This window comes from Phyllostomus hastatus, unplaced genomic scaffold, assembly GCF_019186645.2.
Source record: "Phyllostomus hastatus isolate PE091 unplaced genomic scaffold, TTU_PhHast_1.1 phas_contig_36, whole genome shotgun sequence".
Classification (NCBI taxonomy): domain Eukaryota; kingdom Metazoa; phylum Chordata; class Mammalia; order Chiroptera; family Phyllostomidae; genus Phyllostomus; species Phyllostomus hastatus.
In genome coordinates, this window is record NW_025333862.1 from 4,769,985 (window position 1) to 4,788,692 (window position 18,708).

At 49.4% G+C, this 18,708-nt stretch overlaps 1 protein-coding gene across 17 annotated transcripts in view; it reads left to right on the forward strand.

Moving 5' to 3' along the window:
- Positions 1 to 18,708, forward strand: part of NFASC (neurofascin) — a 194,015-nt gene that overhangs the window by 26,018 nt on the left and 149,289 nt on the right. Inside the window, exon 1 of one of the 17 annotated variants that reach the window (XM_045841372.1) lies at positions 14,849 to 14,945. The exons of the other annotated variants lie outside the window; for them this stretch is intronic. The gene's annotated coding sequence lies outside the window, so the exon portion shown is untranslated. Of the gene's footprint in view, positions 1 to 14,848; positions 14,946 to 18,708 lie in introns of those variants that run through there. 17 annotated transcript variants of the gene reach the window in all.

Here is an 18,708-nt window from a genome sequence, read left to right on the forward strand (position 1 = left end):
TTCCATCTCTTTGGGTCTATACCTGGGAGTGCCATTGTGGAGTCCTGTGGTCATCCTGCGTTGAACTCGCAGAGGAGCCGCCCAGCTGTTCTTCCCAGCGGCTCCACCATTTTACCTTCCCACCAGCAATGCGCTGGGGTTCCACATCTTCCCAATTATCTTTTTTTTTTTTTTCAGAGAGAGAAGGGGGAAGGGAGGGAGAAAGAGAGAGTGCAAGAAACATCAGTGTGAGAGAGAAACTTCGATTGGTTGCCTTCAGTGTACACTCCAGGGGACTGAACCTGTAGCCCAGGCATGTGCCCTGATTAGGACTCGAACCTGTGACCTTTCGGTTCGTGGGATAATGCCCAACCAACTGAGCCACGCCAGTCAGCACTAGTGCTTATCTTCTGATTCGAAGATCTCACAGTTCTACATGCTAGACTTAGTACAGCAGGGGCTCTCAGAATACTTTTTTTTAAATCATTAATTGTGTTTTTTCCATCACCATTTATCCCCCTTATGCCCTCCTCCCCGCTGCAACCGCACATTGATGTTTCTCTCTCTCTCTCTCTCTCTCTCTCTCTCTCTCTCTCTCTCTCTCCCTCCCTCCCTTCCCTCTCTAAAAAAATAAATAAATAAAATATTTTTTTAAAAAGTACCAATGAGTGATGCAGGAGGGTGTGTGTGTGAATGTCTGTTCACCACACTGTTGTCGGTGTCCATGAGTCCTTTTTTCTTTTTGCTGGACCCCTCCACCCCCTACCCTGCCCCTTCAGAGCTATCAGCCTGGTCTCTATCTGTGAGCCTGCCTCCGTTTTGCTTGTAGGCTTATTTCATTAGATTCCGCATATGATTGGAATCATGTGGCATTTGTCTTTCTCTGATTGGCTTATTTCACTTAGCATACTGTTCTCCAGGTCCATCTGTGCTGTCCCAAAGGGTAAAATTTTCTCTTTTTTATGGCCAAGTACTATTCCATTGTGTAAGTGTCCCACAGTTGTTTCCTCCACTCACCTACTGATGGACACTTGGGGCTGTTTCAATATCTTGGCAATTGTAAATAATGCTACAGTGAACATAGGGGTGCTTATGTTCTTTCAAATTAGTGTTTTGGGTTTCTTCAAATAAATAAGTTCCTGGAAGTGGAATCGCTGGGTCAAAAGGCAGTTCTAATTTTATTTTTTTGAGGTATCTCCATACTGTTTTCCACTGTGGTTGCACCAATCTGCATTCCCACCAGCAATGCAAAAGGATTCCCCTTTCTCCACATCCTCACCAGCACTTGTTTGTTGATTAATTGATGATATCCATCCTGACAGGTGTGAGATTGTATCTCATTGTGATTTCAATTTGCATTTCTCTGATGATTAGTGATATTGAGCATCTTTTCATGTCTATTGGTGATCTGTATATCCTCTTTGGAGAAGTGTCTATTCAGGTCTTTTGCCCATTTTTTAATTTGATTCTTTATTTTTTTGTGTTGAGCTTTATAAATTCTTTATAAATTTTGGATATTAACCCTTCATCAGATGGGTCAGCGAATATGTTCTCCCATTTGGTGGGTTGTCTTTTTATTTTACTACCCAAAGCAATCTATAGATTCAACGCAACTCCTATCAAGATACCAATGACATACTTCACAGAACTAGACCAAATATTTCAAAAGTTTATAGGGAACCACAAAAGGCCCCAGTTAGCAACAGTGATCTTGAGAAAGAAGAACAAAGTTGGAGGAATCATACTACCTGACATCAAACTATACTTTAAGGCCACAGTAATCAAAACAGCAGGGCACTGGCATAAAAACAGACACATAGGCCAGAATAGAGAGCCCAGAAACAAACCCATACTTTTATACTCAATTAATACTTGACAGAGGACAAGCACATATAATGGGCTAAATATAGTTTATTTAATAAATAGTGTTGGGAAAATTAGACAGATATGTGCAGAAAAATGAAACTAGACCACTTTCTTACACCACACACAAGAATAAATTCAAAATGGATTAAAGACTTAAACATTAGCCTCAAAACCATGAAAATTGTAGAAGAAAACATAAGCAGCAAAATCTCAGATATTGCTCACGGCAGTATTTTTTGTCATGTATCTCCTCAGGCGAGGGAGGCCAAAGGGGAAGCAAACAACCGGGACTTCATGAAACTAAAAAGTTTTTGCATAGCAAAGGAAACGATCATCAAAATAGATTCTTAAGCCCACCCAGGCACCTTAGCTGATTCTAGTGCTCGTCACTCCGTGTCTCACACTGGCTGGTTCTGCCTTCGTCAGCTTTGGTTCCCTTAGGGAACTGGACCTGGAAGAGCTGGTGGCCTCTGTATGGTCACGCCGAGCAGAGGAACTCAGGACAGCTGCAGTGCTGGTGTTGGGGCTGGGCTGTCCGTCCTCTCACAGCCTTCTGCCTCCCAACCCCACCTCCAGGACCCCGTTATGTGAAGGTGTGGGGTCTCACAGTTTTTAATTCTGCTGCTAGAATGATGCGTTCAATCTGTTTGGGCACCCCAAAACAACAGCCGGCTTTCAGGGCGTCCAGCGCAGGTGGCCGTGTGTTGGTTTTCTGGAAGTACCATGACAGAGTACTGCAGAAGCTTACTTCCTCACGGTTCTGGAGGCAGGAAGGCCAGGCCAGGTGCTGTCTGGCTTGGTTTCTTCTGTGGCCTCTCTCCCGGGCTTGTACACAGTCATTTCCCTGTACCCTGCGTGGACTTTCCTCTGGATGTGTCTGTGACCTAATGTTCTCTCTTTATGAGGACACCAGTCATATCGGATTTGAACCCCCCCAAAGACCTCATTTAACCTTGATTACCTCTTTTTTATTTAAGTTTTTTTATTGTTCAATTACAGTTGTCCCCATTTCCCCCCCATTACTCTTCCCCTGCCCCACCTCCCACCCACCTCCCACATGCAGCCCTCCCCCCACCACAGGTCCTTCATACATGTTCCTTGACTTGACCCTTCCCCTTCTTTCCCCCATTATCCCCTCCCCCTCCCCTCTGGTCCCTGTCAGTTTGTTCTTTATTTCCATGTCTCTGGTTCTATTTTGCTCACTTGTTTGTTTTGTTGATTAGGTTCCATGTATAGGTGAGACCATATGGTATCTGTCTTTCACCACCTGGCTTACTTCACTTAGCATAATGCTTTCCAGTTCCATCCATGCTGTTACAAAGGATAGGGGCTCCTTCTTTCTTTCTGCTATGTAGTATTCCATTGTGTAAATGTGCCACAGTTTTTTGATCCAGTCATTTACTGATGGCACCTAGGCTGTTTCCAGCACTGGGCTATTGTGAATTGGGCTGCTATGAACATTGGGGTGCATAGGTTCTTTTGAATTAGTGTTTCAGGGTTCTTAGGATATAATCCCAGCAGTGAACTACCAGATCAAAGGCAATTCCATTTTTAGTTTTTTGAGGAAATTGCATACTGTTTTCCACAGTGGCTGCACCAGTCTGCATTCCCACCAACAGTGCACTAGGGTTCCCTTTTCTCCATGCCCTCTCCAACACTTACTTGTTGATTTGTTTATGACGGATGGCCATTCTCAGTGGTGTGCAGCAGTATCTCATTGAGGTTTTAATTTGCATCTCTGATGGCTAGTGATGCTGAGCACCTTTTCATCTGTCTCTGGGTCCTCTGTATGTCCTCCTTGGAGAAGTGTCTGTTCAGGTCTTTTGCCTATTTTTTAATAGGATTGTTTGTCTTCCTGGTGTGGAGTCATGTGAGTCCTTTATATATTTTGGAGATCAAACCCTTGTCCAAGGTATTATTGGCAAATATATTTTTCCATACAGTTGGTTCCCTTTTCATTTTGCTGATGTTTTCCTTAGTCCTGCAGCAACTTTTTAATTTGATATAATCCCATTTGCTTGTTCTCTTAATTATCTCTTTATAAAAGGCCAAATTCGGTCTACAGTCAGTGCTGTTCTGGGGGTTAGGACTTCAGTGTATGAGTTGTGGGGGACTCACTTTAGCCCCTAACAGGTGGACAGAGCAGCAAGGACGCCTAATGGTGAGGGAGGCAGAGATGCTGGGTGGGCGGGAGCGGGGCTGGGATTCCTCTGGGCTCCCGTTTGTTTCAGAGTGACTTTTGTTTCAGAGTGACGCTCAGGTGAACGTGGAATGTGGGGAGGAGGGGAGAGCCATGGTGGCAGCGAAGAGGGCACTGGGGGCTTTGGGGAGGCGGGAAAGCAGTATCCATGATCAATAATTTATTCCTGGATACCACGCAGGAGGGTGTTGTCATGGCAACAGGCCAGCTCTGAGTGGATGGCCTGGCAGTTGCCTCTCAGAGGCTGCTCCTCACTCGATTCCCTCCTCCCTCCCTCCCTTGCCCCCTCATTTCTCTTGTGTGCCTCTTTGTGGAGTGGAACCTGCCCACCCGCCCTCAGTGTGGGGTGGTTCACAAGAGTGGCAGCCTCCTCTTCCCCACCCCTGCGTGACCCCAGGAAGGAGACCAGGGTCAAAGCCTGACTCCTTTCTTTGGAAAGACCCTCCAGAGTCATCTCACTGGTTCTAACTGCCAGGTGTTTTGCCTTAGTACCAGGGCTCAGAAGGCTACTTTTCCTCGACATCTTTTAACAAGTTGGATGCATCGCCCTGTGACCACATTCGATGTTAGGTGCCTTTGTCCTCAGAGAGATCCGCTCAAGCAGGGCAGCTGGGCAGGACCTTCGCCTGCCTCAGCCCCTGGGTGAGTCAGCTCAGTGCTGCCCATCCCTGGCCACAGCAGTGGGCCCTTCGTTTCTTCCCCCTGGCCTTGGTGGACAGGAGAATGCCAGGAGCGTGCAGCAAACCAGAAAGTTGTACTTCTCAGCATGCTGTACACGCCCCAGGACTGCACAGAGGGACCCAGTGGACATTTGGGCTGTGGTGCGCAATACTTAGAAGGGAGGGCCGAACGAGGCCTCGGAGCGCGCCGGCGTCAGAAGCACCCCTTGTGCCACGCAGGCTCCCTCAGGGGCCTCTCTCCCAGTCCTTCCTGGAGGTAGGCCTTACATCCGACAGCTGTGCTGAGCCTCAGCCACTGAGACTGTTGCATTTTTAAAGTTATTTTTCATACACATTACAATTCACTGCTCCCCTGATTCACTGGCTGTCACAACTAATAAGGGTTCTGGGTCTGTAATAACCGTTTAAGACTTAATGTTATTAGTCTTGTAATTGCTGTTAAGGGTCTTGTCTGTTCTCTGAATTTGTAAACCCTCATGCACAAAGATTAAGAAAACATACCCCCAAGCTGGAGGCTGCCCAGGGGGCTGGGGAGCTGGAGACCAGTCTCAGCTGTCTGGCGGGTGTGTGAGCTTCCTGACAGAGCCTGGAGCTAGGCATGCAGACCTGGCCCCGGAGCTGGTGTGAACCCTTGTGGGGGAGGGAGGGAAGGGACCTCATCTGGCAGAGGAGCACCGCCTGGGTGGCCCCCTGACAAGCAGCTGCTGGAGGAAGAGCCTTGTCGCCAGGGAAAGGGCAGCTCTGGCCCTACCCCCTGCTCAGCCCACAGGCTCAGGGCCCTGCTGGCCCAAGGAGACGGCGGTGATGCCCTGATCAGATGGTCCCGATGCTGCGGGCCCAGATTAGAGTCAGCAGGAGAACCCACTGTGTTAGAAATGTCTTGCTCTGGGCTTATCTCAAGAAATGTCCCCGCTCCTCCCCACAGGGGACATTTCTCCACACATGGCTCTACTGAATCCTCACTGAGAAGTGTTTATTGTGAGTTCGATAGCTGTGCTGTGGTGCAGGGCCAGGGCGCACCGCTGATTGTCGCTGGTCTGTGGGCCTGCATCCCTGCTCCACTCTGTCTTCCCTCCACCTGTGAGGGTCTCAGCGCTGCCACCCGTGAGCTCCGCCCACCAGGGCCCCTGCTGCTGCCCTCCACACTCTCCTGCCAGAAATAAGCACGGAAATTCTGCCTGCTTTTTTCTTTTTTCTTTTTTTTGTGGTAAAATACACAAATGTAAAGGGTACCACCTAACTTTTTTAAAGCGTACCATTCTGTGGCATTTTGTGCATTCACAGCACTGTGCACCATCATCACTGTCAAGTTCCAGAACGCTATCATCACCCCAAAAGGAAATTCCCTGCCAACTAAGCAGCACCCCCTTCTCCCTGCCCCCTGTCCCTAGCAACCACTCCTCTGTTCTTGTCTCTACCCACTTGCCTATGCCGAGTATTTCACATTTCATACAATATGTGGCCTTTTGTGTCTGGCCTCTTTCAGTTACCTTAATGTTTTCAAGGTTTGGCTACAATGTAGCACGTGTCACTACACGCTTCATTTTGTGGCTGTGTAATATTCCACTGTCTGCTATAGCACATGTTGTGTATCCATTCCTCTGGCAGATATTCAAGTTCTTGTGAATAGTCCTGTTATAAACATTTCTGTACATGGTTTTGCTTAAACACCTGTTTTCAGTTCTTTTGGGTTTATACCTAGGAATGAATTTCTGGATCACATGGTAATTTACTGTTTAATTTATGGAGCAATCACCAGAGTTTGCCTGCTTCTTTACATGGGCCAATCTCTGTCTTCCTTTGAGAGAAGAGCAGCTTGTTCCCGATCCCCACTCCAGACTCTCACCTTTGGCAGCGACTTTTGGAAATTTTCTAGTTCTTAGCCCCTGGTCCAGACATGGCATGAGTGGACAAAACATGAGTGGACAAACTGAAGGAATCTAGAGGTGACAGTGAAGTGATTTCTAGTTGTATTTTTTAAATCCTCACCCAAGGATATGTAAGGATATGTTTATTGATTTTAGAGCAAGAGGATAGAAGACGAGAGAGAGGGAGAGAATAAGAGAGAAACATTGATCAGTTGCCTTCCTGTACACTCCCCGACTGGGGATTGAACCTGTAACCTAGGTATGTGCCCTGACCAGGGATCAAACCTGCAACCTATTGGTATACAGGATGAGGCTGCAACCGTCTAAGCCACCTGGCCAGGGTGATTTCTAATTGTGTTGAATGGTGTTACCAGCTCGTACCCACACATGTGCTGTCCTCCGCAGCTGCGCCGTTTGGGGGTGGTAGGGGAGCCAGCGCTCAGAACCTCGCTTTGTCCTCCCTGAGAATGGTCTTCAGAGATCTTTCCTTGGTGGTCGTTCTTTGACTTTGACTCTGACCAGTATTCACAGCTGCATCACCCACCATCTTTCCTGTTCTTGGCTCTGTTTTTCAATTTAGGCAAAGAAAAAAAAAACAAGTCTACCCTCGTAGGATAAAAATGTGCCACCACAGGGCCCATCAAAAGAATATGCTACCGGCTTTGAAAGCAGTTCCAAAGGAAGCTTCAGAAATGTTCTAAGCACAGGCAGTGCGTTGTTGGAATAGGCATGTAGCCTCCCGAGGGGACTTCTTTGAAGAGACAGCACTCATTCCAATGTATAAATTCTGATTTGTGTTCATGTACAAGGTCAGTCAGAAGGTTTTTTACACATATAACAGAAAGATAGTGTGAATAGTTATTGAATTATGTACACCTTCGGGAAACCCAAGAAAAAGGTGCATTTTAGGAGTTTTAGGGAGAAGTCCAAAATACAACCTGGGAATGTGTTGGGATGGTTAATGCAAAGCAGTATTGCCCAACCATCAGGACGGACAGGTCTGGCAGCAGCCCATAGGCTTAGAGCAAGCATCTCCGTCTCTGTAAGGGTCAGTGGGGCAGTTTGGTTATCCCAGCCATTAGGCTGGCTGGGAAAGGACCGTGTACAGACTTCGCATTTTGATTTTCTCCATTTTGGGGAGCAGTGTGCGGAAAAGGGGGGCTGCTGAGAAGTACAGGTTTGCTGGGACCGTGGTGAATTGAGTTTAAAAAATTTAAAAGTAGCATGTCTCTTGCGGTAGCCTGGACAACCCAGGTCTGTCCTTAAAGGCTAAATACTTAGCCAGCTTTGGAAGTCCTGCAAAGAAGCATTGGGCAAAGCCACTGGACTGGTGTGCTGGGCGTCTTTGACCTGCTGGATGGTGGTGTTTTTCCTCGTGGCTCAGAAAGCTGAAGTCAGCAGTGAAGGGTCAGAGAAGTGTAGTCTGGCTCTTACGAGATCGCAGAGACAGGTCGAAGGCTGGTGACACTGTCCCCATTTTATAACGAGGCCCCAGAGATGGATGACAAGGTCAGCAGAATCTCAGAGCCAAGCATAGACCCCTTCGCAATGCCGTCACCACAGAAACCCGCTCCAGGGTCTGAAGAATGTTTTCCCCAGGGAAGTGCCGCTTCTGAACACGGGTTGTGTCTTTTTCTCCCTTGTCCCAGCGATGATTTATTTGGGGTCAGATATTGATGGGTTTAACAGCAAAACAGAGAAGGCCACTACAGTGGTATATATCGTGAAATGTTCCATTGCAACCATTTTAAGTGTACAATTCAGTGGCATTTAGTATATTCATAGAGTTGTGCAGCCATCGTTAGTCTATTTCCAAACCTTTCCACCACCCCAATTCACAACTCCGTAATCGTGAAGCAGTAACGCCTCATTCCCTAGTCCCCTAACCCCTGGCAAACCGTCTTCTGCTTTCTGTCTGTGAATTCTATTCTAGATCATTTGCACTAAGTGGAATTATGCAATATGTGCCCCATTGCTTCTGGGTTATTTCACTTAGCATAATGTTTTGGAGGTTCATTGATGCAGCATGTGTTAGAACTTCATTCCTCCTTTTATGGCCAAATAATATTCCGCTGTGTGGAGAGACCACACTTCATTTATCTGTTCCTGGGATGATGGACACTTGTGTCGTTCCTGCCTTCTGGCTGTTGTGGGAAATGCATGGGTGAACACTGGTATATGTGCGTCTGAGTCCCTATATTTAATTATTTTGGGCAGGAATTTCTGGGTCATAAGGCATGTTATGTGTGACTTCTGAGGCACCACACGTTGTTTCCCACAGCGGTTGTGCCACTTGGCCTCCCCAGCAGCGGTGTGGGGGGTTTGGGTGTCCCAGCATCCGCATCGGTGCTGGCTGTTTCTCCTTTTTCTGAGTATAACTACCCTGGTAATTATGAGGTAACATCTCATTACAGTTTGATTTGCATTTTCCTAATGACTGGTGATATTGAGCACTGTTTTATTTGCTGCTAATCACCTGTATGTCTTCTTCGGAGACGTGTCTCCTTTGCCCATTTTTAAATTGGGCTGCCCAGGTTTTTTTGTTGTGAAGTTTTAGGGGTCCTTTTTATGTTCTGTGTGTTAAATCCTCACCAGGTGTGTGACTCAGAAATATTTTGCCCATTCTACAGGTTGTCATTTTACTTTCTTGACAATGCCCTTTGATGCACAGAAGCTTTAAACTTTAATGTAACCCAGTTTACCTATTTTGTTATTGTTGCTTGTGCTCTTGGCATCACATCTAGGAACCTGTTGCCAAAGCCAAGGCTGTAAAGATTTACCTCTCGGTTTCCTCTACAAACTTTATGGTTTCAGCTCTTTGCACGCTTCTGCATGTGCAAATCCAGCTATCCCAGCATCACTTTTCTAATAAATTGCTCCTTCCCATGGAGTGGACTTTGTATCTTTTCAAAATCCAATTGGTCACTTGCAGCCAAGATTGAGGTGTAGGTAGATATACTTTGCCTCCTTGCACAACCAAAAGAAGGACAACAACAAATTTAAAAACAAAAAATAACCAGAACTTCCAAAAAATTGAACTGTATAGAAGTCCCACAACTAAAGAGTTAAAGAAGAAATATTCATTCAGACTGCTAGGAGGGGCAGAGGTGGACAGCTGGGGTGGAGAGGACACACAGCAAGGCGGCTGCTGGAGGACCAGGCAGTGCCACGTTTGTGTGCAGATAAACTGGGTGGAACAACTGGGGAGCGAGACAGACCACGCCACCCTGGGTTCCGGTGTGGGGAAATAAAGTCTCATAACCTCTGGCTGTAAAAACCTGTGGAGGTTGCAGTTGAGGGAGAAACTGCCAGCCTCACAGGAAGGTTCATTGGAGAGACCCTCAGGATCCTAGAATGTACACAAACCCACTGACCCAGGGAATCAGTACCAGAAGGGCCCAATTTGCTTTTGGGTAGTGGGGGAAGTGACTGAGATTCTGCTGAAAGCCGAGCAAGCAGCATTGTTCCCTCTCTGACCCCTCCCCCCACATACAGCACCACAATGCAGCAACATAAGTTGCCCCGCCCTGGTGAATACCTAAGGCTCCACCCTTTAGAATGTTACAGGTACCCCCCCACACCAAAAAATATGGCCCAAATGAAAGAATAGATCAAAACTCCAAAAAGAGAACTAAGGGATGAAGAGATAGCCAACCTATCAGATACAGAGTTCAAAACACTGGTAATCAGGATGCTCACAGAAATGGTTGAGTATGGTCGCAAAACAGAAGAAAAAGTGAAGACTATGCAAAGTGAAATAAAGAAAAATATATAGTCCTAATCAGTGAGACTCAGCTTGTTGGGCATCATACAACAAATCAGAAAGTCAGTGATTCAATTCCCAATCAGGGCACATGCCTGGGTTGCAGGTTTGGTCTTGGTCTGGCATGTGCAAGAGGCAACCGACTAATGTTTCTTTCCCTCTCTCGCTCACTCTCTCTCCCTCTCCCTCTCTCTAAAAATAAATAAATAAAGTTTTCTTTTTAAAGAAAAATATACAGGGAACCAACAGTGATGGGAAGGAAACTAGGACTCAAATTAGCAGTTTGGAGCAGAAGGAAGAAATAAACATTCAACTGGAATGTAATGAAGAAACAAGAATTCGAAAAAATGAGGAGAGGATTAGGAACCTCTGATTAAAGTCCCAATATCCGAATCATAAGGGTGCCAGAAAGAGAAGAGGAAGAGCAAGAAATTGAAAGCTTACTTGAACAAATAATAAAGGAGAACTTCCCCAATCTGGCAAAGGAAATAGACTTCCAGGAAGTCCAGGAAACTCAGAGAGTCCCAAAGAAGTTGGACCCAAAGAGGAACACACCAAGGCACATCATAATTATATTACCCAAGTTTAAAGATAAGGAGAGAATCTTAAAAGCAGCAAGAGAAATGGAGAGAGTTACCTACAAAGGAGTTCCTTTAAGACTATCAGCTGATTTCTCAGAAGAAACCTTACAGGCAAGAAGGGACTGGAAAGAAGTATTCAAAGTCATGAAAGGCAAGGACCTACATCCAAGATTACTCCATCCAGCAAAGCTATCATTTAGAATGGAAGGGCAGATAAAGTGCTTCTCAGATAAGGTCAAGTTACAGGAGTTCATCATCACTAACCTCTTATTATATGAAATGTTAAAGGGTCTTATCTAAGAAAAAGAAGAAGATGACCAAAACTATGAACAATAAAAATGACAACAAACTCACAACTCTCAAGAACTGAACCTAAAAAACAAAAGCAAAAATAAATTAAGCAAACAGCTAGAACAGGAACAGAATCACAGAAATGGAGATCACATGGAGGGTTATCAGTGGGGAAGTGGGAGGGGAAGAGAATGGGAAAAGGTAAAGAGAATAAGAAGCATAAATGGTAGGTACAAAATAGACACAGGGAGATTAAGAATAGTATAGGAAATGCAGAAGCCAAAGAACTTATATGTATGACCCATGGACATGAACTAAGGCGGGGCAGGAGTGCTGGTGCGAGGGGAGATGCAGGATGGAGGGGAATAAAGGGGAGAAAAAATGGGACAACTGTAATAGCATAATCAATAAAATATACTTAAAAAATCAACTGGCCATAGATGTGTGAGTTAATTTCTGGACTCTCAGTTCTATTCCATTGTTCTTACCTATTCTTATGCTAGTGCCACAGCCATTTGACTACTGTGGTTTATATTAGCTTTGAAACTGGGAAATATGAGTCTTTGTCTGATTTGTTCTTCTTTCAAGATTGTTGTGGCTTCGCACAGACTCAGGCCACGCTGCTCCGGGGCCCTCACGTTCTCCTCAGAGGCTCGCTCAGACTGACTTGCTTCTTGCCCGTTGCTCCCAGCCTGGGTGACCCCGGGCTCCCAGTGCTAGGCAGGCAGGCCCCGGAGGTGCTCTTACCCAACCGCCCACTCAGCACTGAGATTTCCACAGTTCCTCTGACAGGGTTCCCCCGCCTCTGTTTACATGCTTCAGACAGAATACTTCACAGCAGCAAGTTTCCTGTTGGAATAGGATTTGCTTCCCATTCTGGGAAGTGAGGATTGTGCACCCAGAGATGAAACTGGACCCTTAGCCCTGGCAGTTAACAGTTAACAAATACAGTTTGAGGACCTCAGGCCCTCCCAGCCCTACCTGGCCCCTCATTTCTGTGTGTCATCCCTAGCCACACTGTGGGACATCCCAGCCCCACAGTCCCCCTGGTCATTTTATTGCTGATACGTCCTGGTGTGGAAGAGTGGGAGGGCTGGGCACGGCCCACCAGTCCTCTCAGGAGGGGCAGCGGCTGGCAGGGGAGTGGTCCTGCCGGCTGGTGTGGGGAGTACTACTTGGGGCCTGCTGGGGAGGCACGGAACTCCCCGAGGCATGCCAGCTGCTGCTGCAGCTGTGGGTGCTGCTGCGGGCTGTCCTCTGCAAACATGACCCACTTTCAGGCCGTCCACACAGCCGTGGCAGTTCTCCGCCCCGCTGGTTCTCCTCCCATCTGGCTGCCCACCCCTCCCTACTCCCTGATACCATTGGGGCAGTTTCCCCGGGTTGAGAAAGCAGCTGTTATCTGCAGGTGGCGCTGTGGGGTTGGCCAGCATGGCTGCCTCTGAGGAGAAGAGCCCAGGGAACCATGGAAGCAATGGGGTGGGTGGGGGTGGGGCAGGGGGGTGGGAAGGCAGCTATCCTCTGGGCACCCCCAACATGGGTACTCGCCTGATTTTCTCAGAATCTCACTTCCATATGTTCCTCTTCAAAGTGGAATAAATTCAGTCCCTCCATGAACCTCTCTATACCCTGCCATGCGGGAAAGAGGCTGCCTCTACCCTCCACCTGTGATGCATCCCTCCTTTTTGGCGGAACCTGAGGCCAGCCCCTTCCGCTCTGGTTGTGCCTTCCTCACCTCTCCTTCCCACACCCTCACAGACTCCGTGACCCCGTGCCCATTCGAGGCAGGAGAAGTGGCTGAAAAGGCCAGGCAGGGGCAAGGCGAGGGGCCAGAGGGGGCCAGGGCCAGGCGCTGGGTTGTTGACTGGAAGTTCAGTGCGAAGCAGCAATGTGATGTGATGTTCCGGACAGTGAGTCAGGTGAGCTTCCCCGGGGAAGGGCAGGGCCAGGGCCAGGGCCAGGGCCGCCCTGTGCTCCGCGCTGGGGAGTGTACTCTGCTCGGGGCACCGCACATTAGAGACACTTTTTCTCGTTAGCAAAAGCAATTTATGTTCTTTGCAGAAACTTTAGAAAATATAAATAAATACAAGGAAAAGAATACAGATTATCAATAATTTCACTCCCATTTTTATCCTATTACTATAACCTATTTTTCCACTTACTAATTTTTTATATTACTAAAATATTCTTATATAGTATTTCATCATTTTACATGATGGCAGTAATTGAAGATTTTTTTCTTTGCATTTACCATATGTACCAGGCACATTCATTGATTCTTTGTAAATTGAGACTGATACTCTTATTATTATCCCAATTATGCAGATAAGGAGAGTGAGGCACAGAGAGGCTGAGTAACTTGCACAAGGTAACACGGCAATAAATGGCAGAGCCAAATTTTGAACATAGCTCATCTGGCCCTAGGACCCTTATTTCCACACTCTTTTGCCTGTTGAACCACAGACGTACCATAGTTTATTTATAGTGATGGCTGTTTGGGTTGTTTCTGATTTTCTACCATTATAAACAATATTCTGATGAACATTTGTGTGAATTCAATATTCTAATTATCCTTGATTATTTCCTTAACATCTACTCCCAGAAATGGAATTTATGGAACAAACAGCGTGAACATTTTTCAGGCTTTTCAGTGTATTTCTGACTTCCCTTCAGAAGGATGTGTGTCAAAGCACACTCCCACCAGCATGGCGGGAGGACTGGGCCTGGCACTTTCGGAGGAAGCCCGACCACCCAAGTCTGACCAGGTCTGAGCATCGCAGGGAGGACAGGATGGTGCTGTGGACGGAAGTAGTTTCCTGAGGTGTGGCTAAAGGGACTGGAGTTATTTATCCGGGAGGAGACTCAGAGCGTTGGAGGGGGTGAGGGCCGCACTTGTGGCTGTAACCGAACATGCAAAGGCTGTGGAGTAGAGGAATCCCAAGCCCCAACAGCAGAGGCTGACCAGTGGGCTGCGTTTGAAGTGGTGGAAGCCGTTGTCCTGTTCAGGGCTGCACACGGCCACGGACGGATGGGGGCATGTCGCAAATGGTCCACGCCCTGCTCCCCCGTCCCTGGCTAGGGCTTGTGCAGGGCGCGCACGTGGGGGAGGGCTGGTACCACCCTTGCCACGCTGCTCCCCCACAGAGCATTACGTCTCTGAGTCTTAGCTGAGGAATCAGCTTCCCTTTCTACCCCCACCTCAGGGAGCCTGGCCCGGCCTGGTACCTCTGTCCGTCTGTCCCCTTGGAGCCTGAGCAGCACAGCCTGGCTTGTGTCATAGGCCACTCAGCTCCTCCATTATGCATGAGGGGGACCCAGCGGTGAGCGAGTGAGCAAGCCGGAGTGGTGGCGGGGTGAGTGGTTATTAATAAACAAGTGTATTGTGTGGAGTTCCATTCACCGCACTCTCAGAGGACGTGGTGGGCTTGAGATAATAAAGCCCTGTTTATGCCGCGGAGGGCTGGGGAGGTGGCAGGTGGGCGTGGCGAGGCGCTGGGGAGCCAGGGGTTATTTTGATTCCACTTCTGGCCGGGCTGCTGTGTTTGCTTTGAGGCCATCATCCAAGGGAAGGTCTCCCGGAGTTTGATTCAGGGCTGCACCTGCCCGCTGGATGGCCCGGGCTCTAGGAGATGCCTAGCTTTCCATCCACACTTGTCCCCTTGGAGGGAGACTGAGAAGACGCTGGATGAACTGGACCACGACCCCATCAGGAGGGAGGTAGGATGGTCAGCTCTATCCTATTTCTTGGCCTTCTGTCCCCACCCATTCCCCCTTCTGGGTGAGTCCTTCTGGTTTGGCTTTCAAAGGCTGCCATGTATTTAATTGTCATGTATTAAATTGTGCATAATTTCCTGATGATGCTGGAACTGTGTGTGTGTGTACAAGGGCTGCAAGAAGCTTCATAGTCAATAAGTGGACCAGTTTGGTGTTAGGATCTGGAATGTAAAACAAGCAGGCTAGAAGACAGAGAAGCAATCATAGTGAATCAGCTGAATTTAAGAAAAGAGAAGCAAGGGACAAGGCTCCCAGTCCTGGGTGTGGGTGGGCAGGCGAACTCTGGTCTGAGGAGTGAAGGTGTCTGGAAAAGGGAGGTGCTGAAGAGCATTTGGGTGGAGGCAAAATCCAGGGCTATGTGTCTAGTTGCAAAGGCCGCGTTAACTGGGACTTGTTGGTGTGGACACTGAGCCCCTCCCTTTCTCTCCTTCAGCCCTCTGCTGCAGTCTCCAGCATCCCAAACCAGCCCCCTCTCTCCAGCCAGCCCAACCCTCTCAGTCCGTCTGTTTTTGGATCTGAAGCTAGGAATGTAAAGCTACTGGTTGGGAGGAAATAAGAAAAGGTCATTTTGCTCTCAGCTGGCTCCTAGGGGTGCAGAGCAGGTGCTGGTGCAGGGGAGTCATGGTTCTCTGTCACTTAGTGCTGAACCAAACCAAGGAGAAAGCCAGGGCCCAGGTAGGCTGGGTCACCCCGCTCCACCAGGAGCTGATGCTGCTCCCTTTGACCTTTGCAAGTGGCTGTGGCCCAGAGCTCCCCTGAAGTAGGAAACCCTTTTATGTCGAGACAGCTCTGCTGAGAGGTGTGCTGGTTTGGCTGGGACTTGCAAAGGGAAAGGAGGCCAGTGGTTGGGACAGTCTGTCCTGTCCTCCTTATGTATAGGGCTTCCTGTGGCAGGGGTTTGGACCCAGTGGCTTTAAATTTTTGTTTGGATTGAAGATTCAGTTACCCTGTTTAACCCCGGAGGACCTGAGGCTGCATTAGAGCCAGAAGGGTCTGGTTCTAGGTTACTGGAGGAACACTGCCTTCCTGGCTCACTCCAGAAGAGGACAGGCTGGAACATTCCCCACCCCAAAGACAGAGTGTCAGGAACTCCGGGCTCTGCAGGCTGCTCCCGCACTCCTGCGGCCCGAGCAAACAGTGCAGCTTCCTTAGGTACAAGCATCCTGGCATCGGCCGCCCAGGCCTGGCCTCAGCTGCGGCGTGAGGAGGAGGCTCTGCAGACTGTGTAGCTCCTGCTCGGGCCCTCCACTGCTGCAGATGCTGTGGAGACTCGCTTCCCTTCCCCCTCCTACAGTCTGAAGAAGCAGTGACTATTCTTAGAAGCATCTGCATGCTCCTGAGAGCACTGTGTCTTCAATGTATGTGCCAGGCTGGATGCCCTTCTACTTAGAGAGGGTAAGCAAGCTGGTGGAACCGCTGGAGGTGGGAGTGGGGGTGTATGTGGTCAGCCCACCTGTCTCAGCCCTGCAGAGCTGGCCTGGAGGAATGGCCCAGCATCCTCCACCAAGCTTTTGGGGATCCTGCTGGCTGTGGTTGTCAGTTGCTGTGGGAAGTCCCTGGAAGGTCCAGGAACAGCGACGGGGCAGGCAGGCTGAGTCACACTGTGGGCACCACCCTCTCTGAGGCTGTCCGCCCATGGTGTGCCAGGAGGAAGGTGGCCTTCTTCAGTGATGGGAACACCAGCAGCGACGGTCACAGTGGCGGCTGTTCGTGCAGAGCTTACTGGGGGGTAGGCACTGTTCCCAGCACTCCATGCCGGTCCTCTTGTGTGTACCTCCCGACTACCTATGCTGTCCTCCTTCTAGAACCCACAAAACTGAGACCCAGAGAAGTCACACAGCACACTGTCAGTGACTGTTGCCTCCCAGTAGAAGGCAACAACACGTATTGTTCTAGCGGCCACAAGAAGGAATGAGGTCAGACGCAAGGAGAGATGTCCCGGGAGTGAGAAGGTCCGTCTTCCACAGGGATCCCCCAGGGGCATCTAGCTCTTCCTGCAGGCTGCACTCTGCGTGGATGACCACGTAAGGGCTTTTGTCTCAGTGGCCAGTCCATGGAACAGCAACATAGGGGTAGCCACCAGCAGCTTCTGGGTACACTAAGCGACCAGATTTGGATGTGGGAAAAGGCCGGGGAGGCCAGCGAATTGCCCAGGATGAGAGAGAGGAGGCCGAGAGAGAAACCACCCAGGAGCTCTGGCGCAGCCTGTGGATTCATGAAGTTTTCTTTCCTCCCTCCTGCCCGACGTGTCTCCGTCACCCAGAAAGAAGTCTTCGGTCTCAGGGGACAGTGTGTGTGTGTGTGTGTGTGTGTTGGTGTTGGTGCTCGAGCGGCCCTTCCTCCCTGGACTTGCTGCAGTGACGAGTGGGTGCAGCCAGCACCCGGAGGTGGCGGTGGAGTGTCAGGCATGTGGGCGTGGGGCCAGGTTGCCTGGGCTCCAGTGCCAGTTCCACCCCTAGCTGGGTGGCTCCCGGTTTCCTTGTCTGTCGAATGTGATATTAATAGCACCTGCTTCTTAGGCTTTGTGAAGGTAAACAGACACCTCCGTGAGATCATGTAGTGCAGGAGGAAGAGAGGAAGATGCTTCTGCCCAAGGCCGTGTGGTCATTTCGGTCCCTCCTGCTTCCTGCTGTATCCTCCCCATTAGCCAGTGGGGAGGAGGTGTTCCGGGTCCAGGCCTCTGCTCCCCGCTGCCTTCAGCCCACTTGTTTCTGGTCTCTGGAGGAGAGAGTCCTCATTTCTGACTTCACGGGTCTTCCTCACAGCCCAGCTGGTGTCCAGCTATTTGGGGCCTGAGGATCAAGTCATGGCTTATTCCCCCTCCTGCCCGGCCCGCAACAGGCTCCCACCATCCTGCGTCCACCTCCCTGTCCCCACCTTTGGCTCCTCTTCACGGTTGCATCCGCCCCAGAGCCTTCCCCTTCTCTGCCAGCGCCCGGCTCCTCCTCCCACCCGGCCTCATCCCTGGTCTGCGCGCCACCCAGTTCGCACATCTCAGGAATGCCAGGACACTTTGCATGCCTGAAGCAAACATCTGCTGACATTTAGAAAGACTTAAAGGCTCACATTTTCACTTCTGTGCGAACACAGCATATTCTCCTTCCGGTGCTGGAGACTGAGAGGACAGCCCAGCGATGAGGTCAGCCCACACATGTACTCACTTTTGAAAAGTCGAGGTAACTTTCCGCTTTGCTCTAGAGTGGGCAGGGTCAGAGTGAGAGGGTCAGTGGAGGGTGGCGTGTGCTTTCTGGCCGTCCCCAGTCACCCCAGTCACCGCCCTGTGCCTTGGATATGTGCCCTCATTCGGTCCCTCCTACGGTAAGGCAGGTGCCACAGTCCCCGGTCTGTCTGTAGAAGGCAAAACAGTGAAGGTTAGTGACTTCCCTGAGGTCACACCGGGATTAAGTGGGAAACCCAGAATTCGAGTGTGGGGTCTTTGTTTCCCCTGGAGCCACACAGCCTCCAGAAGAAGGTGGTTGGAGAGAGTGTTGGTGCAGACGCACCTGAGTGCTGACTACCCTAGAGCTGGGTTTCCGACTCTGAGCAAATCCACGCGTCCTGCCCTTCCCCCTTCTCCCTTCTCCCTAAGTGTCCATCCCTCGGCTGCGAACCTCTGCAGGGAAAAGGGGAGACCCCACTTTCACCGCTCTCCGGAGCCTCCAGGTTAGAACAGGAGCGTGCGACCCTGCCGAAGCCACCAGCTCCC